The sequence below is a fragment of the Engystomops pustulosus genome, chromosome 5, assembly GCF_040894005.1.
Source record: "Engystomops pustulosus chromosome 5, aEngPut4.maternal, whole genome shotgun sequence".
NCBI classification, from domain to species: domain Eukaryota; kingdom Metazoa; phylum Chordata; class Amphibia; order Anura; family Leptodactylidae; genus Engystomops; species Engystomops pustulosus.
In genome coordinates, this window is record NC_092415.1 from 111927441 (window position 1) to 111954231 (window position 26791).

A 26791-nucleotide genomic window follows, 5' to 3' on the forward strand; every position below is an offset into this window, starting at 1 on the left:
CCTAGTGCCTACTGCTGTTGTTTATTACGTGTATTACTTCAATATTTTGTTTCAGAATAAAGCCACTAAGAAGTAATCATAGTCAAAACTATACATGTATTTTCAGTTAGTGTATTATTATTTATTTATATTAACCCCTTAATGACCGCCCTATCGGGTTTTTACGGCGGTCATTAAGGGTACTTCTTCTGATGCGACGCCTTTCTACGGCGGCGCATCAGAAGAAGTTTTCGGGACACCGGGTCTCGCTGGTGCTGGTGTCGGGCTGTGATATCACAGCCCAGACCCGGCACTAACACCCGGGATCGGAAAAACTCCGATCCCGGGTGTTTAACCCCTTGCACGCCGCGGTCAAGCATGACCGCGGCGTGCAAGTGTGTCCCCCGTGGATCGGACCCCCCCGGTGTGCTTACCGGGGGATCCGATCCCTCCTGCCGCTGCCCCGGGTTCCGACGAGTGACCCGGGGCTGTCGGCTCCTCTTCTCACCGGGTCCTGCCTTCCTGGCAGGACCCGGCTGTAAGTAACTGAGCATGCGCAGTGTAAAGTGTATTGCAGTGTAAAGGCTTGAATAAGCGATCGGATGATCGCTTATTCAAGCCAAGAAGTAGAAAATGTAAAAAAGTAAAAAAAAAAAAATTAAATCTTTTTATAATATAATTAAATAAATAAATAAAATAAAAGTCCCATAATCTCCCCAGTAACACATAAAATGCAAATAAAGTAAATAAAACACAAAAACACGTACATATTTGGTATCACCGCGTCCATATTAATCTGTACAATAAATCTAAATCAATATTGAACCCACTCGGTGAACTACGTAAAAAAAAAACTCGAAAAACTTCCCATAATATACAATTTTTCATCAAACACCATCACAAAAAATGTTCTAAAAAGTGATCAAAAAAAGTTACGGTACCTAATATGATACGACTGTTTTCGCAAAAAATAAGCCCTCAACCAGATCTGACAACAGAAAAATACAGAAGTTATGGCCCTGAAAAGTTGTCAATAGTAAAAACAATGCGATTTTCTCCAATATTGGTTTTGCTCAGGAAAATTGAGCAAAAATAAGAAAAACTATATAAATGAGGTATCACCGCAATCGTAGTGAACCAGAGAATAAAGATAAAATATTATTTTTACGTTACGGTGAGCGGGGGGAAAAAAATGCTAACAATCCAAAATAAAAATTGATGATTTTGTTTGTGTCCCCCTTGAAATAGTTAATAAAATCTCATGAATAAGCTTTAGACTCCCAAAATAAATTATTTATACATTGTATCTCATCCCATAAAAAATAAGCCCTCATATGATCGCATTACCAAAAAAAATAAAAATGTATAGGTCGTACAATGTGACAATACAAATCTGCTGTGAATGGCGCCTCCATTCATTCTATACTCGGCCGTGCGCCTGTACAGCAGTTTACCACCACATATGGGGTAACAGTACACTCGGGAGGAATTGGGCATCAAGCGTTGCAGTGCGTTTCATCATTTAATTTATTCTGAAAATGTCAGTTTTGGCCTAAATGAATGTATTTCCAAAAAAATTCTAGTTTCTAAATCGCAGGTCCATATTTTTTAACCCATGTGAAACACTTAAAGGGTTAATGGACTTAATAGAAGTTGTTTTACATATGTTGAGGGGTGAAATTTCTATAGTGGGGTAATTTATGGGGTTTTACTATTATTTAGGCCTCTCAAAGTCACTTGAAAGCTGAGTTGTCCCTCAAAATGTGAGTTATGGCAATTTTCATGAAAATAAGAAAAATCGCACCTAAAGTTCTGCACCTCATAACATCCTAGAAAAATGACCGGAAGCATAAAATATCATCCCAACATAAAGCAGATATTCTGTAAATGTTAATTATCAAACTTTTTGGGTAGTTTTACTTCCTGTCTGGAAACCAGAACATTTCAAACTTGGAAAATGAAGATTTTTTACAAACTTTTGCCACTTTTTTTTCACTTTTTTTCAGAACGAAACGCAAAACTTATCACTTAAATTTTATAACTAACATGAAGTATAATGTGTCACGAGAAAACATTCTCAAAATCACCCAGATATGTTAAAGCGTTCCGAAGTTATAACCAATTATCGTGAGACATGTCAGATTTGAAAAATCGAGTCTGGTCATTGAGCTGAAAACTAGTGTCGGTGATAAGGGGTTAAAACCTCTTGGTTTTTAAATTCAAGCATCATTTTGACATTTAAAAAAGCATTGTATCTAAAGATCGCGTAGAGTGTAAATGAAGATTTGAATTTTGTGGTGCTTTGGATGACAGGGTTGAGATTCTATTGTGTTCTATTGAAAATAAACAGACCAGGAACTTTCTACCTTGTCTGAATAGTCTAATATCCGATGTAAACAATGGATATGACTATCATGCTTGTCACCAGTGGCTCTATTAGAAACAATCAATGCTATTCCAAGGCTACATGGAGCATAGTGTTATTGTTATTTCACATTCTGACCCAAGGATGAAAAATCAGGTAATTAAATGTGAGAAATTATACAACAGGGGGAGCTTCTTTCTGCTCTGTTAGGTATGTGTAGATACTTGCTCAGCCATAGACAGCAGAAGATGGTTGAAGAATACAACAGCATGGTTCTAGACAAAAGGCTTACATTGTTCCTAAATGCTCCATATACCAAACACAGTTTGCTGTCAGGAATTAACAAGCCAGCCATTTCCTCCTCAAGTGGAGCTACTTCCCATCAATTTCAAAAGATATTGCTAAAGTACAATTCAGTAAAAGTGATATGCTTTATGCTTCTAGAGTCCATTGTTTTTAATTAAAATGCCCAAGAAGGAGCAGTGGTTGTATAGCCATATAGAAAACAAAACAGTAGCAGGAAACAGAAAATAGCTTTTCTTTACTGTCGTAAGAAGGGTAAACAATAGGATTCATGTCTACATTAACACTATACATATAAAGGTCATTGGGTGATTAACAAAAAAGAGCTTAAATTCTAGATACCTTTTAATAAGGTAATTGTATTGCATATATGAAAAATAAAACTTTATTATGAAAGAGAGTATGGATAGACATACACATAATATGAAATGCAAGCAAAGACTAAATAATTTTTAAGATCCAACTGTTTCGAATATTTGTGCTCAGTCTTCACTTTCTAGAGTTAAAAAAAAAAAAAATTCAGAAAACACAGATGCAATGATTCAGCATGGTGCCTTCAGACTACCTAATGAAAAATTAATGAGGGCATCTATTTAATGTTGGTAAATATAATTTACACTGTCCATCATATAATTACATTATAGATGAAAGAAGATAGTACACTCCATAAAAATAAAATAAAGTGGCATTCATGTCAACTACAGGCAATCAATTAATATACTGACCAGTGAAGAAACCTTTCTGCTATTCACTTCTTATTCCATATGGTACTCTGCTAGGTATAGGAGTTCTGGTTTATGAAGTGTCTTATGATGGCAGATAATTTTGCAAATAAGGATGAGCAGATCTTAACTGGTCCAAGACATATTGGGGATTCGGGTTGCCAGACCTGGTGTCCAAGCTCAACCCCCCACCTGTAACCTGTAATTGGTGCTGGCTCTGATCGTGAGTGTTTAAATGTTGCTGCCATTTTTCCTACCATTGGTGTTCGTTGAAATTTCTATTGCTTTTGATAGGTCAAATAAAGTAACCTTCTTGAGATTGTGATACCTTTAAATGGCTTACTGAAATATAAGATGTTACAAGCAAGCTTTCAGGACAGCTACGATCCCTTCATCAGACATGATTTAACAGGCTTTCTGAAGGACACAGATCTTACACACCACGAACAGAGAAGTAATGCAAAAAAAAAAATGTAAACTAAAGTACAATAGCTATAATAAAGTTGGGACACCAGGTCCTTAATTAGATTCCTTGGCCGTGTGATGGTTTAAGGTGTTCTTTGATGACGGGTATGACTCTTAAAGCATTACAATCCTAAGGAAGATGGTAGCACGCATGCACCCCTTATAATTTGTAGCCACTGGTGCTGATCACAGGTCTTAATACTGTTTAAACACCTCTGCTATTTTTCCTTGGATCAGTGCTCCTTGATGATGGTAGTTACTCATCAGGAGTTATGATCCTAAGGAAGATGGCAGCACACATGCACCCCTTCTATATTGAAGCCACTGCTGCCAATCACAGGTCTTAATGGTGCATGTAAATGTTTGGGTTCAGGTCCCCTAACCTAAACTTTCAGGAATGGGTCCTTTGAGTTTGAGAACCTGAAATGTTCTGCTCATCCCTAGTTGCAAGTGTCTTGATAAACTTGAACATTGAAGTAATCATGGCTTTAAATTATTGTGTCTTTGAAACTCTATTCTTTCCATTCATTGCTCTGGATATTGAGAGTATATGTCTCTGTTAGTATGTCACCAGTTAATTTATACTACATTTAAAATAAATGCAAATTTTATGCAGTTATGTGTATGCAGGCCCCTGGCCAATAATGATAGATTTTATTTCAACTCCTTAACACTCTAAAGGTTGAGCCCTCATCACACAGACATGGGGTTTGCTGCATATTGCATGTTTGCAAACCCTTTAAATGCTGCTGCCATCTTTGTTTTGATCGACGCTCCCCATGATCTCAGATGAACCACATAGGGCTACCTATTCTTAGGATTACTAAAAAGGAAGAGACTGCTGCTCCTTCTAACAGAAAAACTAGGAAGATATATGTATTGTTATATCAGTTGTCCTTTTGTTTTTTTTATTTATTTTTTTTTTTTTTGAATATTTTTTTTTTTTATTTGCTTTTTAAACAAGACAAAATACTACATGACATTTTTTTGCGGTATCCAAATCCGTAATACATTGAATCGATACATATTTTATACTTAAATCACTACATGTCATATTGCAAAAAACCATATATGCATAGGCTCCCTTCTATTAAGAGCCGTCATCTTATCGCAAGGCATGCCATTTCTCCATAGGGATAGACCCCCCCCAAACCACCCCTCCCTCCCCACCCTCTACCGATGCTGGAGACGCTGAGTGGACCCACTAATTATATCGTGGAGTATAGAGCAAACCTCTATAGACTCCACTGATTCCAGATATCTTTAAGCTTGTTGCCCTTCCTATAACGTTTCTCGTATGCACATTCGTATGTTTTTATACGCTTGACCAAATTAATCCATTCATTCACTGTTGGGGGCTTCTCATCCAACCAGTGTTTAACTAACACTAGTCTTGCAAGGAAGATGGTCTTCAATGCCAAACCACTTTTTAATCTATCCCCTAAAGGGATCGGGAGCAGGCCCAAAACCCCAAAGGTGGCAGCACGCGGGATCGCCGATTGTATCTGGGCCTCTATGCTCGTGAATATCTCCTCCCAATAGCAGTTGATCTTCGGGCAGGCCCATAAAACATGTAGGATATCAGCTTGGGAACAATTACACCTCCTACAATTAGAGTTATTAATTAAGCCAATTTTAAACATTAAATCTGGTGTATAATAAATTCTATATAATATGTGTAGTTGTGTGCATCTGTGATTTAAATTAATCGTTGATCTAACCACATTCTTATAAATATCTCGCCATTGTGCTGCCGTGATAAAGCCGACCTGGTTTGACCATTTCGATTGGGTAACATGGCTAAACTTCTGGTCTATAGTAAACCTAAGTCGACCATAAATAAAAGATAAATTCAATCGTGATACGTCTAATTCTAATAATTCCATAAATTTACTCCCTAAGTGTCTCGTGAACCTATCGTGATGTAATTCTTTCCTATATGCATGCGCAATTTGGCAGTACCTAAAAAAATCCCTTTCCTCCAAAGTATCCCTAAGACACCAATCCTGAAAAGAGGGCAATGTCCCATCTTCCTCCAACTGTTCCAGAGACTTAATCCCCTTTCTTTCCCAGAACCCGACGTCATCCATTTTAGCCAGCTCCGGAAAATTAAGGTTGCCCCATAAAGGGGTAAACTCAAATCCTCCCTTAATACCAAATAAACTCCTAAGATCTCTCCAAGTATACTCCAATAACCGTGCCAGGGGGAATCTTTTAGCATTAAGGCGTTTCAATTGTCCTGACTCCAATAGAGCCAGAATTGAGTCAAAACTTCGTTCCAACTGTGAAATAATCGCATAAAATATGTTAGACTGTCTGTTTTCCAAAATAAATTGAGTCTGAGCCGCTAGAAAATAGTGATAAAAAGAAGGGAGCGACAGACCTCCCCTTTCCTTATTAAGCATTAAAGTTTCTTGTTTAATGCGCACCCTTTTTCTCCCCCATAGTAGTTTATTTAAAATCGCACGGATGAACCCAAACCATCTCTTCCCTATCCAACAAGGAGAGTTAGATAATACATATAATAATTGAGGGAGCAATACACTCTTAATAAGTATAACTCTCTCTGCTCGGTTTAATGGCAGCGTGTTCCATGTGTTCACCTTATTTTTTATTTTTGTTAGTAAAGGAACAAGATTCAGAATGATATAATCATCTACTTTGGCCGTGATCTTCAAACCAAGATAGTCACAAAAGGAGGAGACCTTCAGATCGAACTGCAAATAACTGGGATGGGGGTCATCGTCTAACGGGACCAGAATTGACTTATGAGAGTTAATCTGGAAGCCCGAGTATCTACCGAATTCCTGGATGACCTTCAGGGCTTTTGGGACCGATATTTCTGTATCTTTAAGAGATAGAAGGACATCATCCGCGTATAACATTATCTTATCCTCGGGTCCAGCTATTCCTCCCCCCTCTATCTCCCTGTCTGCCCTAAGTTTTATTGCCAGAGGTTCTATATAGAATGCAAATAACAACGGGGACAGGGGGCATCCCTGCCTAGTACCCCTAGACAGTGTAAAAAAGGGGGAGAAATCGTTATTGACCCTGATACAGACCCTTGGGGACTTATAAAAGAGTCTGATCCAGTCCACAAACGGAGAACCCAACCCAAATCTATGCAAGACCTCCCAAAGAAAGTCCCACTCCACCCTGTCAAAGGCCTTAGAAGCATCTAGTGACAGGATGGAGCGCGACCCACCCCGGCCCATCTGCAAACCTGCAAAAAGCCGTCTGATGTTGGTCTTACTCTGACGACCGGTCAGAAAACCGCATTGGTCTTCATGTATAAGTGTGGGAGCAAACTCTTTTAATCTATTTGACAGTAATTTGGCCATCAATTTAGCATCTGCGTTAATAAGCGAGATCGGTCTATAGGATTCCGCTTCCAATGGATCTTTATTTTTTTTTTGAATCAGGACTATACTTGCCTCATACCACGAATCAGGCAACCTACCCTCCTTTAGCGCCGAATCCCAGATCTCCATCATAAGCGGTAACAGAATAGAGCCGAATCTGCTATAGATTTCTAAGGGAAGCCCATCGAGGCCCGGGGCAGAATTACGCCTGGAGGATGCCAGAGACTCCTCCAGCTCTGAACTCGTTATAGGGCGCGATAGCGTGTCTATCCCATCCCCTGACAGGGAAGGGAATTGTATCTTGTCTAAAAAATGTCTTATGTCCCCTCTTGACACCTCCAAATCTGACGCGTAAATACCTTGAAAGAATTTTAGAAAAGTATCCCTAATCTCCTCAGCGTTAGTAGTTATACCCCCGAAATTATTTTTAATGGCCGTTATTCTATTTTCCTCCTGTTGTTTTTTAATTTTCTGCAAAAGTCCCTTGGAGGGTACCCCACTCTCACAATGTGCCCTCTGGTCCAGAAAGAATAATTTCTGGATCGCCTTGTCTGCCATAAGACTATTATATTCCTCTTGTGCCTTAATAAAGCTTTCGCGCAGCTCACTCGAACCACACTCTAGCAAGGCCTTCTCTTTATCTTTTACCTCCTTTTTTAGTATCCTCTCCTTTCTGGCCCATTGCTTGCGCAGGTATATGATTTCTGAGTTTAATATCCCTCTAAGAAAGGATTTCAAGGTGTCCCACATTAACCCAAGGGAAGCCCCAGATCTATTCGTATCAATAAAGCTACATAGCATTTCCTTGATTTTATCCTCATCTGTCAGTAAGACTAACCAATGCGCATTAAGCTTCCAAAATTTACAGCCACGTTTCGGAGATCCGGACAACTCCAAAACCAGCGGGGAGTGATCGGAGATGGACCGGTTATCATACCGGATTTTCCCCACCCGGTCTATGGCAAGATCATTAGCCAACGCTAAGTCAATCCTGGAGAAGGAGTTATGGGAGCGATTATAACATGAAAAAATCTGTTGTTCCCCCTTTAAAAATCTCCACACATCTCTCCAACCCACTTCATGGCAGAACCTAGCAAAGGGGGTATCTCCCTTCTCAATACTTGCCGGGTTTTTTTTCCCCAGGCGGTCAAGTTTTTCTGACATTACGGCGTTAAAGTCACCAAGGACCAGAGCCGGGCATTCACCCACCTTCTCCATAAAACGCAATAGACATATCAATACATCATATCTGAAGGGGGGGGGTATGTATACTCCTGCCACAACGCATTTAATGCCATCTAGAATACCTAGTAGAAATACATATCTTCCATCGGGGTCACACCTGGCTTCCAATATTTGGAAGTCGACTGATCTATGCACCAGAATAGAAACCCCTCTAGAAAAGGTTGAAAAAACTGAGTTGTACGTCTGACTGGCCCACCTCTTTTCCACAAGCTTCAGAGTTTCCTTATCAAGATGTGTCTCCAGTAAAATAACAATCGCTGGAAGTTGTTTAACAATATAGTCGAAAATAATACAGCGTTTCAAGCGATCTTTTAGACCTCTTATATTCCATACTATAAACCTGGTACCCATTTATATCTACACGCTAGACAAGAAGAGAAAAGGTAGGGCCACCCTACGACCAAACAACATCTCCAGCATCGGTTCACCCCCCCCCCATACCCCCCAACTGTTCTACCGTAGTACAACTCTACCTACTTCAGCCACTTTCCCGCCCCCCCTCACCCCCCTTCCCCCCGTTGCTGACCTGAGACAACCCATAATGGCCTCGACATCCAACTTTATAGTCCCTTAAGGTCTAACCAGTCTGAAGCTTGCTCTGGCGTAGTAAAAAACTGGGACTGTCCTTTGTAAATAATTTTCAGTTTGGCCGGGAACATTAATGAATAAATGATTCCCTTGTCTCTCAACCTTTTTTTCACCTCCAGAAAACTCTTCCTCTTCTGGAGGGTGTCCTTAGAGAAGTCCGGGTATATTGCAACCTTAGACCCTTGGATTGATAGATCTTTTAACTCACGTGCTCGTTTCAAAATCATATCCCGATCTCTCGAAAGTAGCGTTTTGCAGATAAGAGTGCGAGGGGTATTCCCCGGGATATAGGGTCCTGCCGGGATTCTGTGTGCCCGTTCAATGTCAAAATATTGGGAGAGATGCTCCTTCCCTATTTCCTTCAAGAACCATTCTTTAATGTAACTTACGGGGTTCTCCCCCTCCGCTTTTTCTGGAACCCCTATTAATCTTAGATTGGCTCTTCTTGAGCGATCCTCCATATCTGCTATTTTCCCTTTAAGGGCCTTATTCTCTACCTCAAGACGAGAGGTGATTTTTTTTAGAGTACCCACCTCCTTCTCAATATTAGTGATTTTGACTTCTGCAGTTTTTTGTTTTTCTCTTACACTATTCAGCTCATCTCTCAGGAGAGAGACGTCTCCTCTCAGGGCGCCAACCTGATCTGTAAGGCCCAATATAGCTGTATTGCATGCTTTTATGGAGTCTAAGATCTCTTTTAACATTACGTTTTCATTTTCTCCCGCCATATTTGGTTCGTCTACCTCCTGTTCCTCTCCCTCTACCGTAGCTGTTCTTGTGCCTTGTGATTTATTTTTGGGGTCTAAAGCCTCATTTTCAGGATTTTTTTGTAAAGTCGAGCCTGTACGTGTTTTAACTGGGGGGGACTTCCATAATTTATCTAGCTTTGTGGAGTTATCTCCTTTAGCCCCTCCTTTCTCTTTCTCCTTGGGGGAAGCTGCCCCCAAGGACTTCCTTGAGCTATTTTTGGGAGGCATCTCTGGTTACCAGAGGAATCTCCCCTATACCAAGAAATGCTACCACTGAGCAAAGAGCGAAACCAAGGGCCCAAATCTAACAGCTTAGTGGTGCCACAACATATACCTCACACATGACAATAATCAATGTAACATTAGTGCGGTAACGGAGATGCTGGCCCCTGAAAATTAGCAAACAGTGTAAGAGGAGAAAAGCAGCACACCATATTCTGCAAGACGGATAAGTAAATTCTAGAAAGCAGGCATAATCATAAACAGGGACCGTTCGCCCCAGTATAATGACCAATTGTTTAAAAAGTTCTGTGTGCAAAGTTCGTATAGCACAAAATGACACCGATACCACGTTGTAGTAGTTAGCATATCTTCAGCATTCTTTAGCAGGTCACAGATATATGGCTTGCTGCTTAGCACTGTTAGAAAAGTTAGAAGCAAGGATACCAATGGCTGGCATGTGTCAGGCGAAATAGCAGGGAAGCAGTAAACAGATAGCTTAATGGTGCCACAACATATACTTCACACTTGACAATAATCAATGTAAGATTAGTGCGGTAACGGAGATGCTGGCCCCTGAAAATTAGTAAGCAGTATAAGAAGAAAAAAGCAGCACACCATATTCTGCAAGACGGATAGGTAAATTCGAAAAAGCAGGCATATTCATAAACAGGGACCGTTCGCCCCAGTATAGTGACCAATTGTTTAGAAAGTTCTATGTGCAGAGTTCGTATAGCACAAAATGTCACAATTACCACGTTGTAGTTATTAGCTTAACTTCAGCATTCTTTAGCAGGTCACAAATATATAGCTTGCTGCTTAGCACTGTTAGAAAAGTTAGAAGCAAGGATACTAATGGCTGGCATATATCAGGCGAAATAGCAGGGAAGCAGCAGAGAGATAGCAGGCCAAAATCATGCAGGTGTTATAATGGTTAGGAGGAAGTCAAAGATAGTACTGGGTATAGCCCGCTTGATACATGGGAGAGGAAAGAAAAAAAGTTAGGGCCAGACACATCTCACCCAACCAGACGATCCGACAAGAAGTGGAGCATTTCACCCGTCACACGGGCTGCTTCTAGATGCAGTTGTCTCGAGCATACAGAGCAGGGACCACACACGAAGAGCTTCTTGCCACCTTTGTCTCCGGTCGCGCCGACACCCTGGATAGCCCTCCAGCCTCTCCGCCTCAGCAGCGGGCTCAGAACGCCCTCCTCCGGGTCAGCACGCATCCGGCATCGGGCATCGTGTACACCCCGCTCGTCTTCTCAGACCCACCAGGTCAGGGTACAGTGCCCTGCGGGTTCCCCGTCACTTCGGCGCCTAAGCGCCAGAAAGATGCGCCACAAAATGCGCCACAAACCGGCAGCCTCCTCCTTCAGTGGTGGGTGCCGGGCACAGAAGGTATCGGTGTGCACGGCAGTGCCGCTACCGCTGCAAGGCGACACGGGGGGGTCCGGATCCTTCCTCTCCTAAGACAGCCAGGTCAGCGTGGGGTGCGGGAGGTGTAGAGGGCGGCTGTGCCGCGTGACGTGCTGCGTGCTACGTCATGCCGTTACGCTCGCTCCTTTTGTACAAACAAGATATGTTGTATTTGTAATTTCCCTGGAATGCAGTGTTTGCCTCCTCTCTATCATCTACTAGCCATTGTCAGAAGGATATCTAATCTTTGATCATATTGGAATGGACCATTGTGTATAATAGAAACTAGACTTATATAGCTTATAATTGTAATTACATAAAATGTCTGTATTAACCACAAATGGAATGTATACAACTAAAACTTAGCAAATTAAAAATAAACTTGATCAGTTTTATGATAAATGTTTCTTACTATCTTATGTGTGTTGTGCAGAACTCAATATCAAATTCTATTAAATCATTTCATTAAGGATTTAAGTCTAATCTAATTACAGTATAAACTATGTATCTTTGCAACATCATAATAATCCTTATATATAACATTGAATTAATATATTTTATCTTACCCCATATTCCTGTATCCAAAGTATAATATTACAATTAACAGTACAGCTCAGAAATCATGTGATTTTAATATGGAAAATAGGAATTAATGATTATAAAGCCATAAATACATCATAAGAATTCTTGTACTATCTTTTTACAATGAAAAAATGTTGAGATGTCAACAATATGTTTTTAGATATATTTGGTCAAGTGTAAATAAGATGACTCATTCAATTGTTTCCATTTTTATTCTCTTATTTTAAGAAATAAAAAAGACTTAGAAACATATGACTTTATATTTATTGAAAGATAAATAACCACTTTTAAATAATAATCTTTAGGGAATAAAACTAAACACTCCCTTAACATGTTAACTGGTTGTCTAAACATAGCATCTGTTAACATTAGTAATGTAATTGCAGTGATAATAAGCTAATTGATTTAGCATCTAAGAAAATAATCACTAAGGACATCACATTTTTCTTGCTTTGCTTGACAGACTGAATAGACAGTGTCAGATCCTTCTATTGTTTCACAAGAAATGAGGTGGTAATAGCAGTCACAATTCAAGTCATCAATGCACTTACAAAATAGTTTCCTTCACCTAATTTGCAATTGGTAAATATATTTGCTGTGTAACACTGCTAAAAACAACTCTTGACTATTTCAGAGGTGGCGCATGAGGTCCTTGTTTGCTAATATTTATCATTGTAAAGCAAAGAATCAAGACAAATGCCAAGTTTAAACATGTGGCTGAAATCAACAATAGATGACCCCACACTAAAAAGTTCACCACTCAGTTAACCTCTTGCTGGCTTTTCTGCACTGAAATATATTGAACATTAGTTTTATAGAGAGGAGGGATCACATTTCAGGACACACAGTTTGGTTTGCTACACTAAATGGTATAGGAAACCAATTTTCGTCATATTCAAATCAAATCCACATGGATTGGAAGTTTTAAATTCTGTCATTTAATTATATTATGTAACCCATTTTAAGTCAATTATCTCTTTTCAAGTGTTGCTATTTTTGCAATCTCAAACATATACATTACATAGTATTAAGATACAAAAATATCTATTGTGTGATATCAAACATTAAAATAAGAGATACATGAGGACCAAACTATTATAAGAGAGTGCATAAAACACATTCAATGAAAAATATTTATTTTTATGAAATTGTCTTATTACTATATTGTTTTTAGTCATGCAATCTTTGGAAATTCATACATCAGAAGAATATACAATATCACAAATCTATAAACATAGTGAAACTGCATATGCAGGATTTTTTCAGAACTCCCTGCATTTTGGGTCACTATAAAATAGTGGTCTATATATTGTGATGCAAAGCTTGGAACAGTTTACTGCCCTAGTAATGTGTAAAGCAAATGACACAAACACAGATGTAGCACTAGTTAATATGACCTACTTTCTGTTAGTTACTTATTTAGTTAACACACAAAAGGGCTGTTCCTTGTATTAACCTAGCATAACAAACTGAGTAAACCAGTTAAAGCCAGTCTTATTCATCAGTGCTACATTACAATATCAAATAAAATGCAAAAGGGCAGACCTGCAAGAGATTTTCATTACCGATTTACAAGGCTACAATCAAAGCAAATTGAAAGCCATGGTTGTAGCCGCTTTAGAATCCAAAAAAAGGGTCAACTGAGGTGATATACTCCTCCAACCTCTAAAAGTGACTTATTAGACAAAAAATAAGCAAAAGGGCAAGAAAGACTGATATGAAATATATTTTATACCTTACTTGAGGGTATGGTTAGTTTAGTGCTATAAAAGCTGGTGACAGACTCCCCATAGTGCCCCACTTTGGGAAACCAAGCCCAGCATATCAACACAAAGGCCTCATCAAATAACCATCAAGCACAGTGATGGCAAGTTGAAGACTTGGGATTATTTTGTTGTAACTGTCTTTATAAGCAAGAACTTGTTGTACTGTGAGTTTATGTCACAAAAACAACTCAAATAAGTTACCTCTTCTTGTCGTGTCCTACTTTAGCCTGTGGACTGCAGACTGCTAGAGTAGAGGGTTTGTGAGGCAGAGGAGTGAGAGTGAAGGGGTGATAGCATTCTGGCTGTATTATGCCAGTAACAGACCACTGATTGCTAAGAAAATTTTAATTTAATATCAGCAAATACCAACTGAAATGTGGACTACATGGGGAGATTTATACTTCTTCTAGTATAGAAATTGCGCAGCCAGAAATTGTGACACTTTACCCCCAAACATCACCACCACACCAAGGCCATGGAGTGGGCCGGTGCGGGGATACAGCACATTAGTTCCAGACACGAGGGACCAGTTGAACAACCACATTTCCCATTGCAAAGTAGGGAGAAATAAGTTAGCAATAAATTGCTACTTAAATACTCCTATGGGAACTTTTTCATAAATGTTAGCTTTGGGTTGCATTTTGGGCATTCGGTTTTTACATGTTTATCCATTTCTGCTGTATGGAAATACAGGTGGTCCCCTACTTAAGGACACCTGACTTACACACGACTCCTAGTTACAGACGGTCCCCTCTGCCCACTGTGGCCTCTGGTGAAGCTCTCTGAATGCTTTACTATAGTCCTAGATTGCAATCATCAGCAGTAAAGTGACTTTAATTAAGCTTTATTGATAATCCTTAATCCCACTGCAGCAAAAAAAATTTGAAACTCCAATTGTCACTGGGGCAGAAAAAAACTCTCTAGAACTACAATTATAAAACATACAGTTTCGACTTACATGCAAAATCAACTTAAGAACAAACTTACGAACCCTATCTTGTATGTAACCCAGGGACTGCCTGTATTTTCTACTTTTAACAAATACTTTTTTATTTTGGCTATGACATTCATAATTACCTCACATGCTGTTGATTTCCTTCTGATCATCTTTTAGATGGTTCTAGAAATAGCACAAATCTGTCTATATAAGACATCACAGTGCATGTCATAGCACATGAGAATCATGAGGTCGAAGAAACTGCCCAAGGAGCTCAGAGACAAAATTGTGGCACAGATCTGGCCAGGGTTAAAAAAGACTTTCTGCAGCACTCAAGGTTCATAAGAGCACAGTGGCCTCCATAATCCTTAAATGGAAGAATTTTGAAATGACTACAATTTTTTCTTCACCTGGCCATCCAGCCAAACTAAGAAATTGTGGGACAAGAGTCTTGGTGAGAGAAGTAAAGAAGATCCCCAAGATCACTGCAGCCCTCCACCAGTCAGTGCAGTTTATTTAAACACAACTGGACCCCAATGAAGGAGTATAATCATCTCAAGGATGATCAGAAATAATTGAACAGCATGTGAGTTAAAAATGAGTGTCACAGCAAAGGGTCTGAATACTTTTTTGATCTTACCATTTGGCTGCAATAAAACAAAGTGTGAAAAATTTAAAGGGTTCTGTATACTTTTCATACCCGGTGTAAATATCTCATTGTTTATTACATTTTGTTTGAGGTCTCACAATGCCATAACTCATCCACTTACCATTTACTATTGACATTAATAAAAGATGCTTTTTAGAGATGAGCGAACATGCTCGTCCGAGCTTGATGCTCGGTCGAGCATTAGGGTACTCGAAACTGCTCGTTACTCGGACGAATACTTCGCCCGCTCGAGAAAATGGCAGCTCCCGCCGTTTTGCTTTTTGGCGGCCAGAAACAGAGCCAATCACAAGCCAGGAGACTCTGCACTCCACCCAGCATGACGTGGTACCCTTACACGTCGATAGCAGTGGTTGGCTGGCCAGATCAGGTGACCCTGGGATAGACTAGCCGCTGGCCGCGCTGCTCGGATCATTCTGTCTCTGGATGCCGCTAGGGAGAGAGCTGCTGCTGGTCAGGGAAAGCGTTAGGGTGTTCTATTAGCTTACTGTTAGGCAGGAGTGATTCTCAAAGAACCCAACAGCCCTTCTTAGGGCTACAATAACGTTCTACTTTTTTTATTTTAATTTGCATCTTTTACCATTTTGTGAGGAATTAGCAGGGGGACTTGCTACCGTTGTGTTTAGCTCTTAGTGGCACACATATCCATAGCAAAGACCGAAGTGGGAAAATTCAGTAGGGGTTGGATTTCTATTAGGCAATAACTCAGTGTCATCTCATCTGGCATAGTAGTGTGCTTCCTTTGATACTTGGCTAGAAAATAGCCATAGGAGAATACAAACAGCTTCTTGAAGCCTACAGTAGCGTTCTATATATTTGATTTCTGGTTGATCTGCTGGTGGCTGTAGTTTCTGCAGTGCATGTACTTGCCAATTCTGAGCAATTTGTAGTGAGACTTGCGACCGCTGTGTTCTGCGCTTAGTGGCGCACATATCCATAGCAAAGGCCGAAGTGGCAAAATTCAGTAGGGGTTGGATTTCTATTAGGCAATAACTCAGTGTCATCTCATCTGGCATAGTAGTGTGCTTCCTTTGATACTTGGCTAGAAAATAGCCATAGGAGAATACAAACAGCTTCTTGAAGCCTACAGTAGCGTTCTATATATTTGATTTCTGGTTGATCTGCTGGTGGCTGTAGTTTCTGCAGTGCATGTACTTGCCAATTCTGAGCAATTTGTAGTGAGACTTGCGACCGCTGTGTTCTGCGCTTAGTGGCGCACATATCCATAGCAAAGGCCGAAGTGGCAAAATTCAGTAGGGGTTGGATTTCTATTAGGCAATAACTCAGTGTCATCTCATCTGGCATAGTAGTGTGCTTCCTTTGATACTTGGCTAGAAAATAGCCATAGGAGAATACAAACAGCTTCTTGAAGCCTACAGTAGCGTTCTATATATTTGATTTCTGGTTGATCTGCTGGTGGCTGTAGTTTCTGCAGTGCATGTACTTGCCAATTCTGAGCAATTTGTAGTGAGACTTGCGACCGCTGTGTTCTGCGCTTAGTGGCGCACATATCCATAGCAAAGGCCGAAGTGGCAAAATTCAGTAGGGGTTGGATTTCTATTAGGCAATAACTCAGTGTCATCTCATCTGGCATAGTAGTGTGCTTCCTTTGATACTTGGCTAGAAAATAGCCATAGGAGAATACAAACAGCTTCTTGAAGCCTACAGTAGCGTTCTATATATTTGATTTCTGGTTGATCTGCTGGTGGCTGTAGTTTCTGCAGTGCATGTACTTGCCAATTCTGAGCAATTTGTAGTGAGACTTGCGACCGCTGTGTTCTGCGCTTAGTGGCGCACATATCCATAGCAAAGGCCGAAGTGGCAAAATTCAGTAGGGGTTGGATTTCTATTAGGCAATAACTCAGTGTCATCTCATCTGGCATAGTAGTGTGCTTCCTTTGATACTTGGCTAGAAAATAGCCATAGGAGAATACAAACAGCTTCTTGAAGCCTACAGTAGCGTTCTATATATTTGATTTCTGGTTGATCTGCTGGTGGCTGTAGTTTCTGCAGTGCATGTACTTGCCAATTCTGAGCAATTTGTAGTGAGACTTGCGACCGCTGTGTTCTGCGCTTAGTGGCGCACATATCCATAGCAAAGGCCGAAGTGGCAAAATTCAGTAGGGGTTGGATTTCTATTAGGCAATAACTCAGTGTCATCTCATCTGGCATAGTAGTGTGCTTCCTTTGATACTTGGCTAGAAAATAGCCATAGGAGAATACAAACAGCTTCTTGAAGCCTACAGTAGCGTTCTATATATTTGATTTCTGGTTGATCTGCTGGTGGCTGTAGTTTCTGCAGTGCATGTACTTGCCAATTCTGAGCAATTTGTAGTGAGACTTGCGACCGCTGTGTTCTGCGCTTAGTGACGCACATATCCATAGCAAAGGCCGAAGTGGCAAAATTCAGTAGGGGTTGGATTTCTATTAGGCACTAACTCAGTGTCATCTCATCTGGCATAGTAGTGTGCTTCCTTTGATACTTGGCTAGAAAATAGCCATAGCAATAGGATAGGATTGTTTGGTTTTAAAAACTCAAAAAAAAACAAAAAACACAAAAAAAAAAAAAAACACAAAAAAACACAAAAAAAAACAAAAAGAAGTAAAAAAAAAAAAAAAGTTATAACTCTCATTTTAAAAATGTTTAACCCGAGGGCTAGGGGTAGAGGACGAGGGCGGGGACGTGGGCGTCCAACTACTGCAGGGGTCAGAGGCCGTGGTCCTGGGCGGGGTGAGACACCACCTGCTGATGAGGGAGCAGGGGAACGCCGCAGAGCTACACTCCCTAGGTTCATGTCTGAAGTTACTGGGACTCGTGGTAGAGCACTGTTGAGGCCAGAACAGTGCGAACAGGTGATGTCGTGGATTGCTGACAATGCTTCGAGCAATTTGTCCACCACCAGTCAGTCTTCCACGCAGTCCACCCATGTCACCGAAATCGCCACTCCTCCAGCTCCTGCACCTCAGCCTCCTCCCCCCCAGTCTGCCCCCTCCCAGGAAAATTTGGCATTTGAACCGGCATACTCTGAGGAACTGTTTTCTGGACCCTTCCCACAGTCACAAACCACTTGTCCGGTTGCTGCTGAGCAATTTTCCGATGCCCAGGTTTTCCACCAGTCACAGTCTGTGGGTGATGATGACCTTCTTGACGTAGTGGAAGTGTGTAAAGAGGTGTCCGACGATGAGGAGACACGGTTGTCAGACAGTGGGGAAGTTGTTGTCAGGGCAGGAAGTCCGAGGGGGGAGCAGACTGAGGGATCGGAGGATGATGAGGTGACAGACCCAAGCTGGGTTGAGAGGCCGGGTGAACACAGTCCTTCTGAGACGGAGGAGAGTCCTCGACCTGAACAGGTTGGAAGAGGCAGTGGTGGGGCCAGACGGAGAGGCAGGGCCAGAGCTGGTGCATCAGCGCCACTGTCAACTAGTGAAGCTCCCGTGGTGAGGGCTCTTGCGGCGAGGGCTAGATCTTCAGAAGTGTGGAGGTTCTTTAAGGAAACACCGGATGACCGACGGACTGTGGTGTGCAACATTTGCCAAACCAGGCTCAGCAGGGGTTCCACCACTACTAGCTTAACTACCACCAGTATGCGCAGGCATATGAATGCTAAGCACCCCACTCAGTGGCAACAAGCCCGTTCACCTCCGGCCGTGCACACCACTGCTCCTTCCCCTGTGTCAGCTGCTAGTCAGCCCCCTGCCCAGGACCCTGGCACAAAAACCCCATCGTCGCCTCCACGATCCTCCACAGCATCCACCAGCGTTCAGCTCTCCATACCCCAGACGCTGGAGCGGAAACGCAAATATAGTGCAACCCACCCGCACGCCCAAGCCCTTAATGTGCACATCTCCAGATTGCTTAGCCTGGAGATGCTGCCCTATAGGCTAGTAGAGACCGAGGCCTTTCGCAACCTCATGGCGGCGGCCGCCCCTCGGTATTCGGTCCCCAGCCGCCACTACTTTTCCCGATGTGCCGTCCCAGCCCTGCACCAGCACGTGTCAGACAACATCATCCGTGCCCTGACCAACGCCGTTTCTGACAAGGTCCACCTGACCACGGACACGTGGACGAGTGCTGCCGGGCAGGGCCACTATATATCGCTGACGGCACATTGGGTTAACTTGGTGGAGGCTGGGACCGAGTCTGACCCTGGGGCTGCTCATATACTGCCGACGCCGAGGATTGCGGGGCCTACCTCGGTCCAGGTGTTTCAGGCCTACTATGCCTCCTCCTCCCACCCCTCCTCCACCTCCTCCTCCGAACTACCATCCGTGGGCACGGCGCCATCAGTCGGTAGCTCTAGGCACAGCAGCAGTGCCGTCGCTAAGCGACAGCAGGCGGTGCTCAAACTGCTGAGCCTAGGCGACAAAAGGCACACCGCCCAAGAGCTATTACAGGGCATCACGGCGCAGACTGATCTGTGGCTGGCACCGCTGAACCTCAAGCCGGGAATGGTTGTGTGTGACAACGGCCGTAACCTGGTGGCGGCTCTGCAACTCGGCAGACTGACACATGTGCCATGCCTGGCCCATGTGTTAAATCTGATAGTGCAGCGTTTCCTCAAGACATACCCCAATCTGTCTGATTTGCTCACGAAGGTGCGCCGCATCTGTGCGCATTTCAGGAAGTCCAGCCCAGATGCTGCCACTCTCAGGGCAGCGCAGCGCCGCCTCCAACTGCCCGCTCACCGACTGTTGTGCGACGTGCCCACGAGGTGGAATTCAACACTGACCATGTTATCCAGAGTTTACCAGCAGCGCAGAGCGATTGTAGACTGCCAGATGTCAACTTCCACCAGAACTGGTAGTCAGGTCAGTCAGCTTCCTCAAGTCTACAATGAGGAGTGGACGTGGATGTCTGATATCTGTCAGGTGCTGAGTAACTTTGAGGAGTCAACACAGATGGTCAGTGGCGATGCCGCCATCATCAGCCTCACCATCCCGCTGCTTGGCCTGTTGAAAAACTCTCTGGTCAGCATGAAGTCGGAAGCTTTGCGCTCGTCACAAGAGACGGGGGAAGAATATTCCCTTGTTGATAGCCAAAGCACCCTGAGGTCTGTTTCTCAGCGCATATCGGAGGAGGTGGAGGTGGAGGAGGATGAGGAGGAAGAGGAGGAGAATGTTGGCGAGACACAAGAGGGGACCATTGTTGAGTCCTTCACTGTTCAGCGTGTATGGGCAGAAGAAGAGGAGTTGGAGGAGTTGGAGGAGGAGGAAATGGACAGTCAGGCCAGTGAGGGGAGTGAATTCTTACGCGTTGGTACTCTGGCGCATATGGCAGATTTCATGCTAGGCTGCCTATCCCGTGACCCTCGCGTTCAAAGAATTTATTCCAGCACCGATTACTGGGTGTTCACTCTCCTGGACCCACGGTACAAGCAAAATCTTCCCACTCTCATCCCTGGAGAGGAAAGGAGTGTGAGAATGCATGAATACCAGCAGGCCCTGGTGCACAAGCTGAAACAGTATTTCCCTTCTGACAGCGCTAGCGGCAGAGTGCGTAGTTCTGCGGGACAAGTAGCGAGGGAGAGTAGGCGAGCAGGCAGCTTGTCCAGCACTGGCAAGGGTACGCTTTACAAGGCTTTTGCCAGCTTTATGTCACCCCAGCAAGACACTGTCACCTGTCCCCAGTCTCGGCAGAGTAGGGCTGATCTTTACAGAAAGATGGTGAGGGAGTACGTAGCTGTCCATACCATTGTCCTAAATGATCACACAGCTCCCTACAACTACTGGGTTTCAAAGCTGGACATGTGGCACGAACTGGCGCTGTACGCCTTGGAGGTTCTTGCCTGCCCTGCCGCTAGCGTCTTGTCCGAGCGGGTTTTCAGTGCAGCTGGTGGCATCATCACCGATAAGCGTACACGCCTGTCGACTGACAGCGCTGACAGGCTGACGCTTATTAAAATGAATAAAGGCTGGATTTCTCAGAATTTCCAATCTCCACCAGGTGAAGGAAGCTCAACCTGAATAATTGATCCACTCCTCCTCCTCCTCCTCATTTTCCTCCTTCTCCTCCTCTTTGTACAGTAAAGCAGAGGAAAATGGCTATTTTTTGACAGGGCCCACTGGCTCTTGCTATAGTACTTCATGCATTTAATTTTTCTGGAGGGCCACCTACCCGGTCCTCTGTTTGAAACAATTTTTGTGAGTGCCACATACAGGCACTCAATCTATTCCATTTTTCTGGAGGGCCACCTACCCGGTCCTCTGTTTTAAAAAATTTTTGGGACTGCCACATACAGGCACTCAATCTATTCCATTTTACTGGAGGGCCACCTACCTGCTCCTCTGGTTTGAAACATTTTTGGGACTGCCACATACAGGCACTCAATCTATTCCATTTTACTGCAGGGCCACCTACCTGCTCCTCTGGTTTGAACAATTTTTGGGACTGCCACATACAGGCACTCAATCTATTCCATTTTACTGGAGGGCCACCTACCTGCTCCTCTGGTTTGAAACATTTTTGGGACTGCCACATACAGGCACTCAATCTATTCCATTTTACTGCAGGGCCACCTACCTGCTCCTCTGGTTTGAACAATTTTTGGGACTGCCACATACAGGCACTCAATCTATTCCATTTTACTGGAGGGCCACCTACCTGCTCCTCTGGTTTGAAACATTTTTGGGACTGCCACATACAGGCACTCAATCTATTCCATTTTACTGCAGGGCCACCTACCTGCTCCTCTGGTTTGAACAATTTTTGGGACTGCCACATACAGGCACTCAATCTATTCCATTTTACTGGAGGGCCACCTACCTGCTCCTCTGGTTTGAAACATTTTTGGGACTGCCACATACAGGCACTTAATCTATTCCATTTTACTGGAGGGCCACCTACCTGCTCCTCTGGTTTGAACAATTTTTGGGACTGCCACATACAGGCACTCAATCTATTCCATTTTACTGCAGGGCCACCTACCTGCTCCTCTGGTTTGAACAATTTTTGGGACTGCCACATACAGGCACTCAATCTATTCCATTTTACTGGAGGGCCACCTACCTGCTCCTCTGGTTTGAAGAATTTTTGGGACTGCCACATACAGGCACTCAATCTATTCCATTTTACTGGAGGGCCACCTACCTGCTCCTCTGGTTTGAAACATTTTTGGGACTGCCACATACAGGCACTCAATCTATCCCATTTTACTGGAGGGCCACCTACCTGCTCCTCTGGTTTGAAAAATGTTTGGGACTGCCACATACAGGCACTATCCAAATTAAATTGTCTCCATAGCAGCCTCCACACGTTGTCTCCATTGCTACCTCCAAAAGTCGTCCATATAGCTGCCTCCATACATCGTCCCTTTATCAAACGAGGTGTGTCAGGCAGAAATTTGGGTTGTTTTCATGGATTCCACATCAAAGTTGTTAACTTTGTCGCCACCCTGCTGTGTTATCCACAAAATATACTGGCAAACTTTTACCATTTAGGGATATTATTTCAGCGCTTCTTGCGCATCTGTTTACATTCCCCTCACCCGGCATATCCTAAACTTATAAGAACGCTACTACACTTGATCTTATACAAAAGGTTCTTAGAAGTGCTGTTTGGGGAGTAGCCTAGAGACAGGGGCTTGGATTGGCGAAAGCTCGCCTGGCAGCGGAACGCCAGCTCCATGCGCATCATGCGCTTCTTGCGCATCTGTTTACATTCCCCTCACCCGCCATATCCCAAACTTATAAGAACGCTACTACACTTAACTTGGTGCAGGCTGGGACCGAGTCTGACCCTGGGGCTGGTCATATACTGCCGACGCAGAGAATTGCGGGGCCTACCTCGGTCCAGGTCTCAAAGGCCTACTATACCTCCTCCCACCCCTCCTCCACCTCCTCCTCCTCCGAATTACCATCCGTGGGCATGGCGCCATCAGTCGGTAGCTCTAGGCACAGCAGCAGTGCCGTCGCTAAGCGACAGCAGGCGGTGCTGAAACTGCTGAGCCTAGGCGATAAAAGGCACACCGCCCAAGAGCTATTACAGGGCATTCCACATCAAAGTTGTTAACTTTGTCGCCACCCTGCTGTGTAATCCACAAAATATACTTGCAAACTTTTACCATTTAGGGATATTATTTCAGCGCTTCTTGCGCATCTGTTTACATTCCCCTCACCCGCCATATCCTAAACTTATAAGAACGCTACTACACTTGATCTTATACAAAAGGTTCTTAGAAGTGCTGTTTGGGGAGTAGCCTATAGACAGGGGCTTGGATTGGCGAAAGCTCGCCTGGCAGCGGAGCGCCAGCTCCATGCCAAGATCCAACTAACATAGTTTTAACTGCAGCACCTTTAATCTACTACTAGTTCACTGCCTCCATACATGGTCCCCTTATCAAACGAGCTGTGTCAGGCAGAATTTTGGGTTGTTTTCATGGCTTCCATGTTAACTTTGTCGCCACCCTGCTGTGTAATCCACAAAATATACTGGCAAACTTTTATCATGTACCGATATTATTTGAGCGCTTCTTGCTCACCTCCTTTGGTTCCTCTCTGCCACCCATTGGTTTGAAGCCTGAGTCCATTTAGGGTATGTCGCCATGACACTCTCTAGCCTGCTGCCGCTGCCTCTGCATGCCGTCCCCTATAGTGTCAGGGTCAATTATTGGATGTTTTAGATGCTATCTAGCTTCATTCTGTCACTCTGTCATGGCCATGCTGTTGCCCATAATTTTGGCATAATGGTGCGATTAGGCAGCCTCAGAGGCATCCATGCATGCTGCCCATGCATCCATCCATGCTGTTTCCTGTCCATTTCCGTGGTGTTTCCATCCTTTTCTGAGGTTCCCAGGTGTTTGGCCAAGCTTCCCTGTGCAGAGCCTTGGTCCCCTTGAAAAATGCTCGAGTCTCCCATTGACTTCAATGGGGTTCGTTATTCGAGACGAGCACTCGAGCATCGGGAAAAGTTCGTCTCGAATAACGAGTACCCGAGCATTTTAGTGTTCGCTCATCTCTAATGCTTTTCTAAAATAAATAGGTTGTTTGTGACGTCATGTTAATAAATATCCATGCATTTATGGCAATCATTTGGATGCTGCTGATAGTTTACCGATGATTTCAAAGTTAGAAACAACTTGGAAATGTTATGAGTATCATTATTACTTTGCAAATAACAAATGGCAGTTATGTAATGGAATGCTTTTATTCTTCTTTATTCTTTCCTCTCCAATGGCAAACTTTGCAGATCACTTTCTTTTTATATAAAATGTGTTTCCCCCCTGAAGTTAAAAATGATTCCTAAAGATTATTTGTTCAAATGTGAAGAGCATATGGATTTTCACATGTTTGCAAACAAAACAGGTTTATTTTACTTTCTGATTTGAAAAGCAAAAGTTTTGATTCATATCAACCTAATGGCTGTCAGCATGTTGTCATGTTGTCAGCGGTATGACACATAGGTAATGGCAGATTTGTTTGGAAGATCGAAACAGGTAAAATCCTTTTGCTTAGAAATTTCCCTATATATTGATAAATCAAGGATTATAACCCACTTTTGAGTACAAGTAGTATGTGTAAAACCACGGAAAAAGAGGCAATTTCACATAACTTTGTGAAAGAGGGAAATTTAACAAGGATTATATGCCAGTTTTCTGACATAGAAGCCTTGACATAATCACAATTCCTTGCGAACTGACCAGGAATTGAGATTATTTTCCCCTCCTAACATCACCCCTATCTACCGCCTTTTGTGCCGAAGATTATATATTCCGCACAGTAGAGGGGCAGGGTTTACTACTCCTCTTTTAGCTTGCAGAGCACTCACAGGGCTGGTGGATGATAGAGATGTTGCACTCTTCTACCTTCTGTTTAAGGATGCCCCAGACACACAATAGGTTTAGTTCTGGAGACGTGCTTGGTCAGTCCAGCACCTTTGCCCTCAGTTTCATTAGCTATTTAGGCACAATACTGCCTTTTTACTTTGAATGTGCCCACTTTTGTTACCATCGGTTTAAATATTAAAAGTTATTTTTAGGGTAAACCAAATTTACAAGCTTATACAAGCTGTACTCTAACTACTTTACATTTTAACAAAGTGCCATATGTCCAGCGGTATCACATTAAAACATGTAATAAAATATCAATGAAAAATTTGAGGGGTTTCTTATTGTGAGATATTGTATATTATCATAGAACAAAACAAATATACCAGAATCTGAATACATTATCTGCATGTTGCTTTGTCATAAACTATAAAATGAGTTCTAAAAAATTCTACATAGAAAATATACATAGTTCTTCAGTTTTAAATAAAAATCATTTTGATACTTTTTCTGTTTAAATGCAGACAATGTTTGAAACAACTCCAAGCAAGACTTGGAGATTATCAGCAGAGGTCTTTGGTCACCACATGGCATATAAGAACCACCAAAAATAAAAGCCCCTTTGCATTGACCTTTGTTCATTTAAATGTCACCATGAAATGTTGCCTTTTCCTATATAATTTCTTGTATTGACCTACAGTAAGAGACATCTGTACACACAAATGTATCCGTGTCAAGTTTGGTATCCCTAGATGCTTTCAACAGAACAACTGGTCTTAACATTTCTTTACTCGTCTTATTATGTGGAAACGGTAATCTGGCATCATATTTAATGTAATTACAGGCAGTCCCCGGGTTACGTACAAGATAGGGTCCGAAGGTTTGTTCTTAAGTTGAATTTGTATGTAAGTCGAAACTGTATATTTTATAATTGTAGATCCAGACAAAAAATTTTTGGCCCCATTGACAATTGGAGTTTAAACATTTTTTGCTGTAATGGGACCAAGGATTATCAATAATCTTCATTACAGACACCTTACAGCTGATTATTTCAGTCTGGGACTATAGTAAAGCATTCCAAGAGCTTCACCAGAGGTTAGAGGGGTCTGTCTGTAACTATGGGTTGTCTGTAAGTCGGGTGTCCTTAAGTAGGGGGCTGCCTGTATAAAGTTTTCTAATTTAGCAGTAGAGCCAAACCATAACTTGGGTGTGCAGTGAATTTTAACCTTTCACGGTTTCTCATAACCCATATTAATTGCTGTAAACACTATTATAGCACATATTCTTAACTCATGATAAATACTGTATGTGGCTTTATGTTAACTTGAGCATAATGTTTTGGACCTCCCTGATCAGAAGATGTAGAATTTGACATGTGTCACGATAATTACCGTATTTTTCGGACTATAAGACGCTTCTTACTATAGGACGCACCCCAGATTTAGGCTTCCAAAAAAAGGAAAAATATGTTTTACACCAATTAAAATATTTCTGTCGGTTGCACTAAAGCACAGCGCACACAGACATACATTTACACACACAGCTCACCTATACGCACTCTCACTCAGCTCACCTATACGCACACTCACTCAGCTCACCTATGCGCACACTCACTCAGCTCACCTATACGCACACTCACTCAGCTCACCTATACGCACAC

General features: G+C 42.5%; 1 long non-coding RNA gene across 1 annotated transcript in view; it reads right to left on the reverse strand.

The window, feature by feature from the left end:
* LOC140134172 (uncharacterized) overlaps positions 1 to 26578 on the reverse strand; it is a 38440-nt gene extending 11862 nt beyond the window's left edge. Inside the window, exon 1 of the long non-coding RNA XR_011856092.1 lies at positions 26523 to 26578. This is a non-coding gene — a long non-coding RNA (uncharacterized lncRNA). The remainder of the gene's footprint in view (positions 1 to 26522) is intronic.
* Positions 26579 to 26791: the final 213 nt, after the last annotated feature.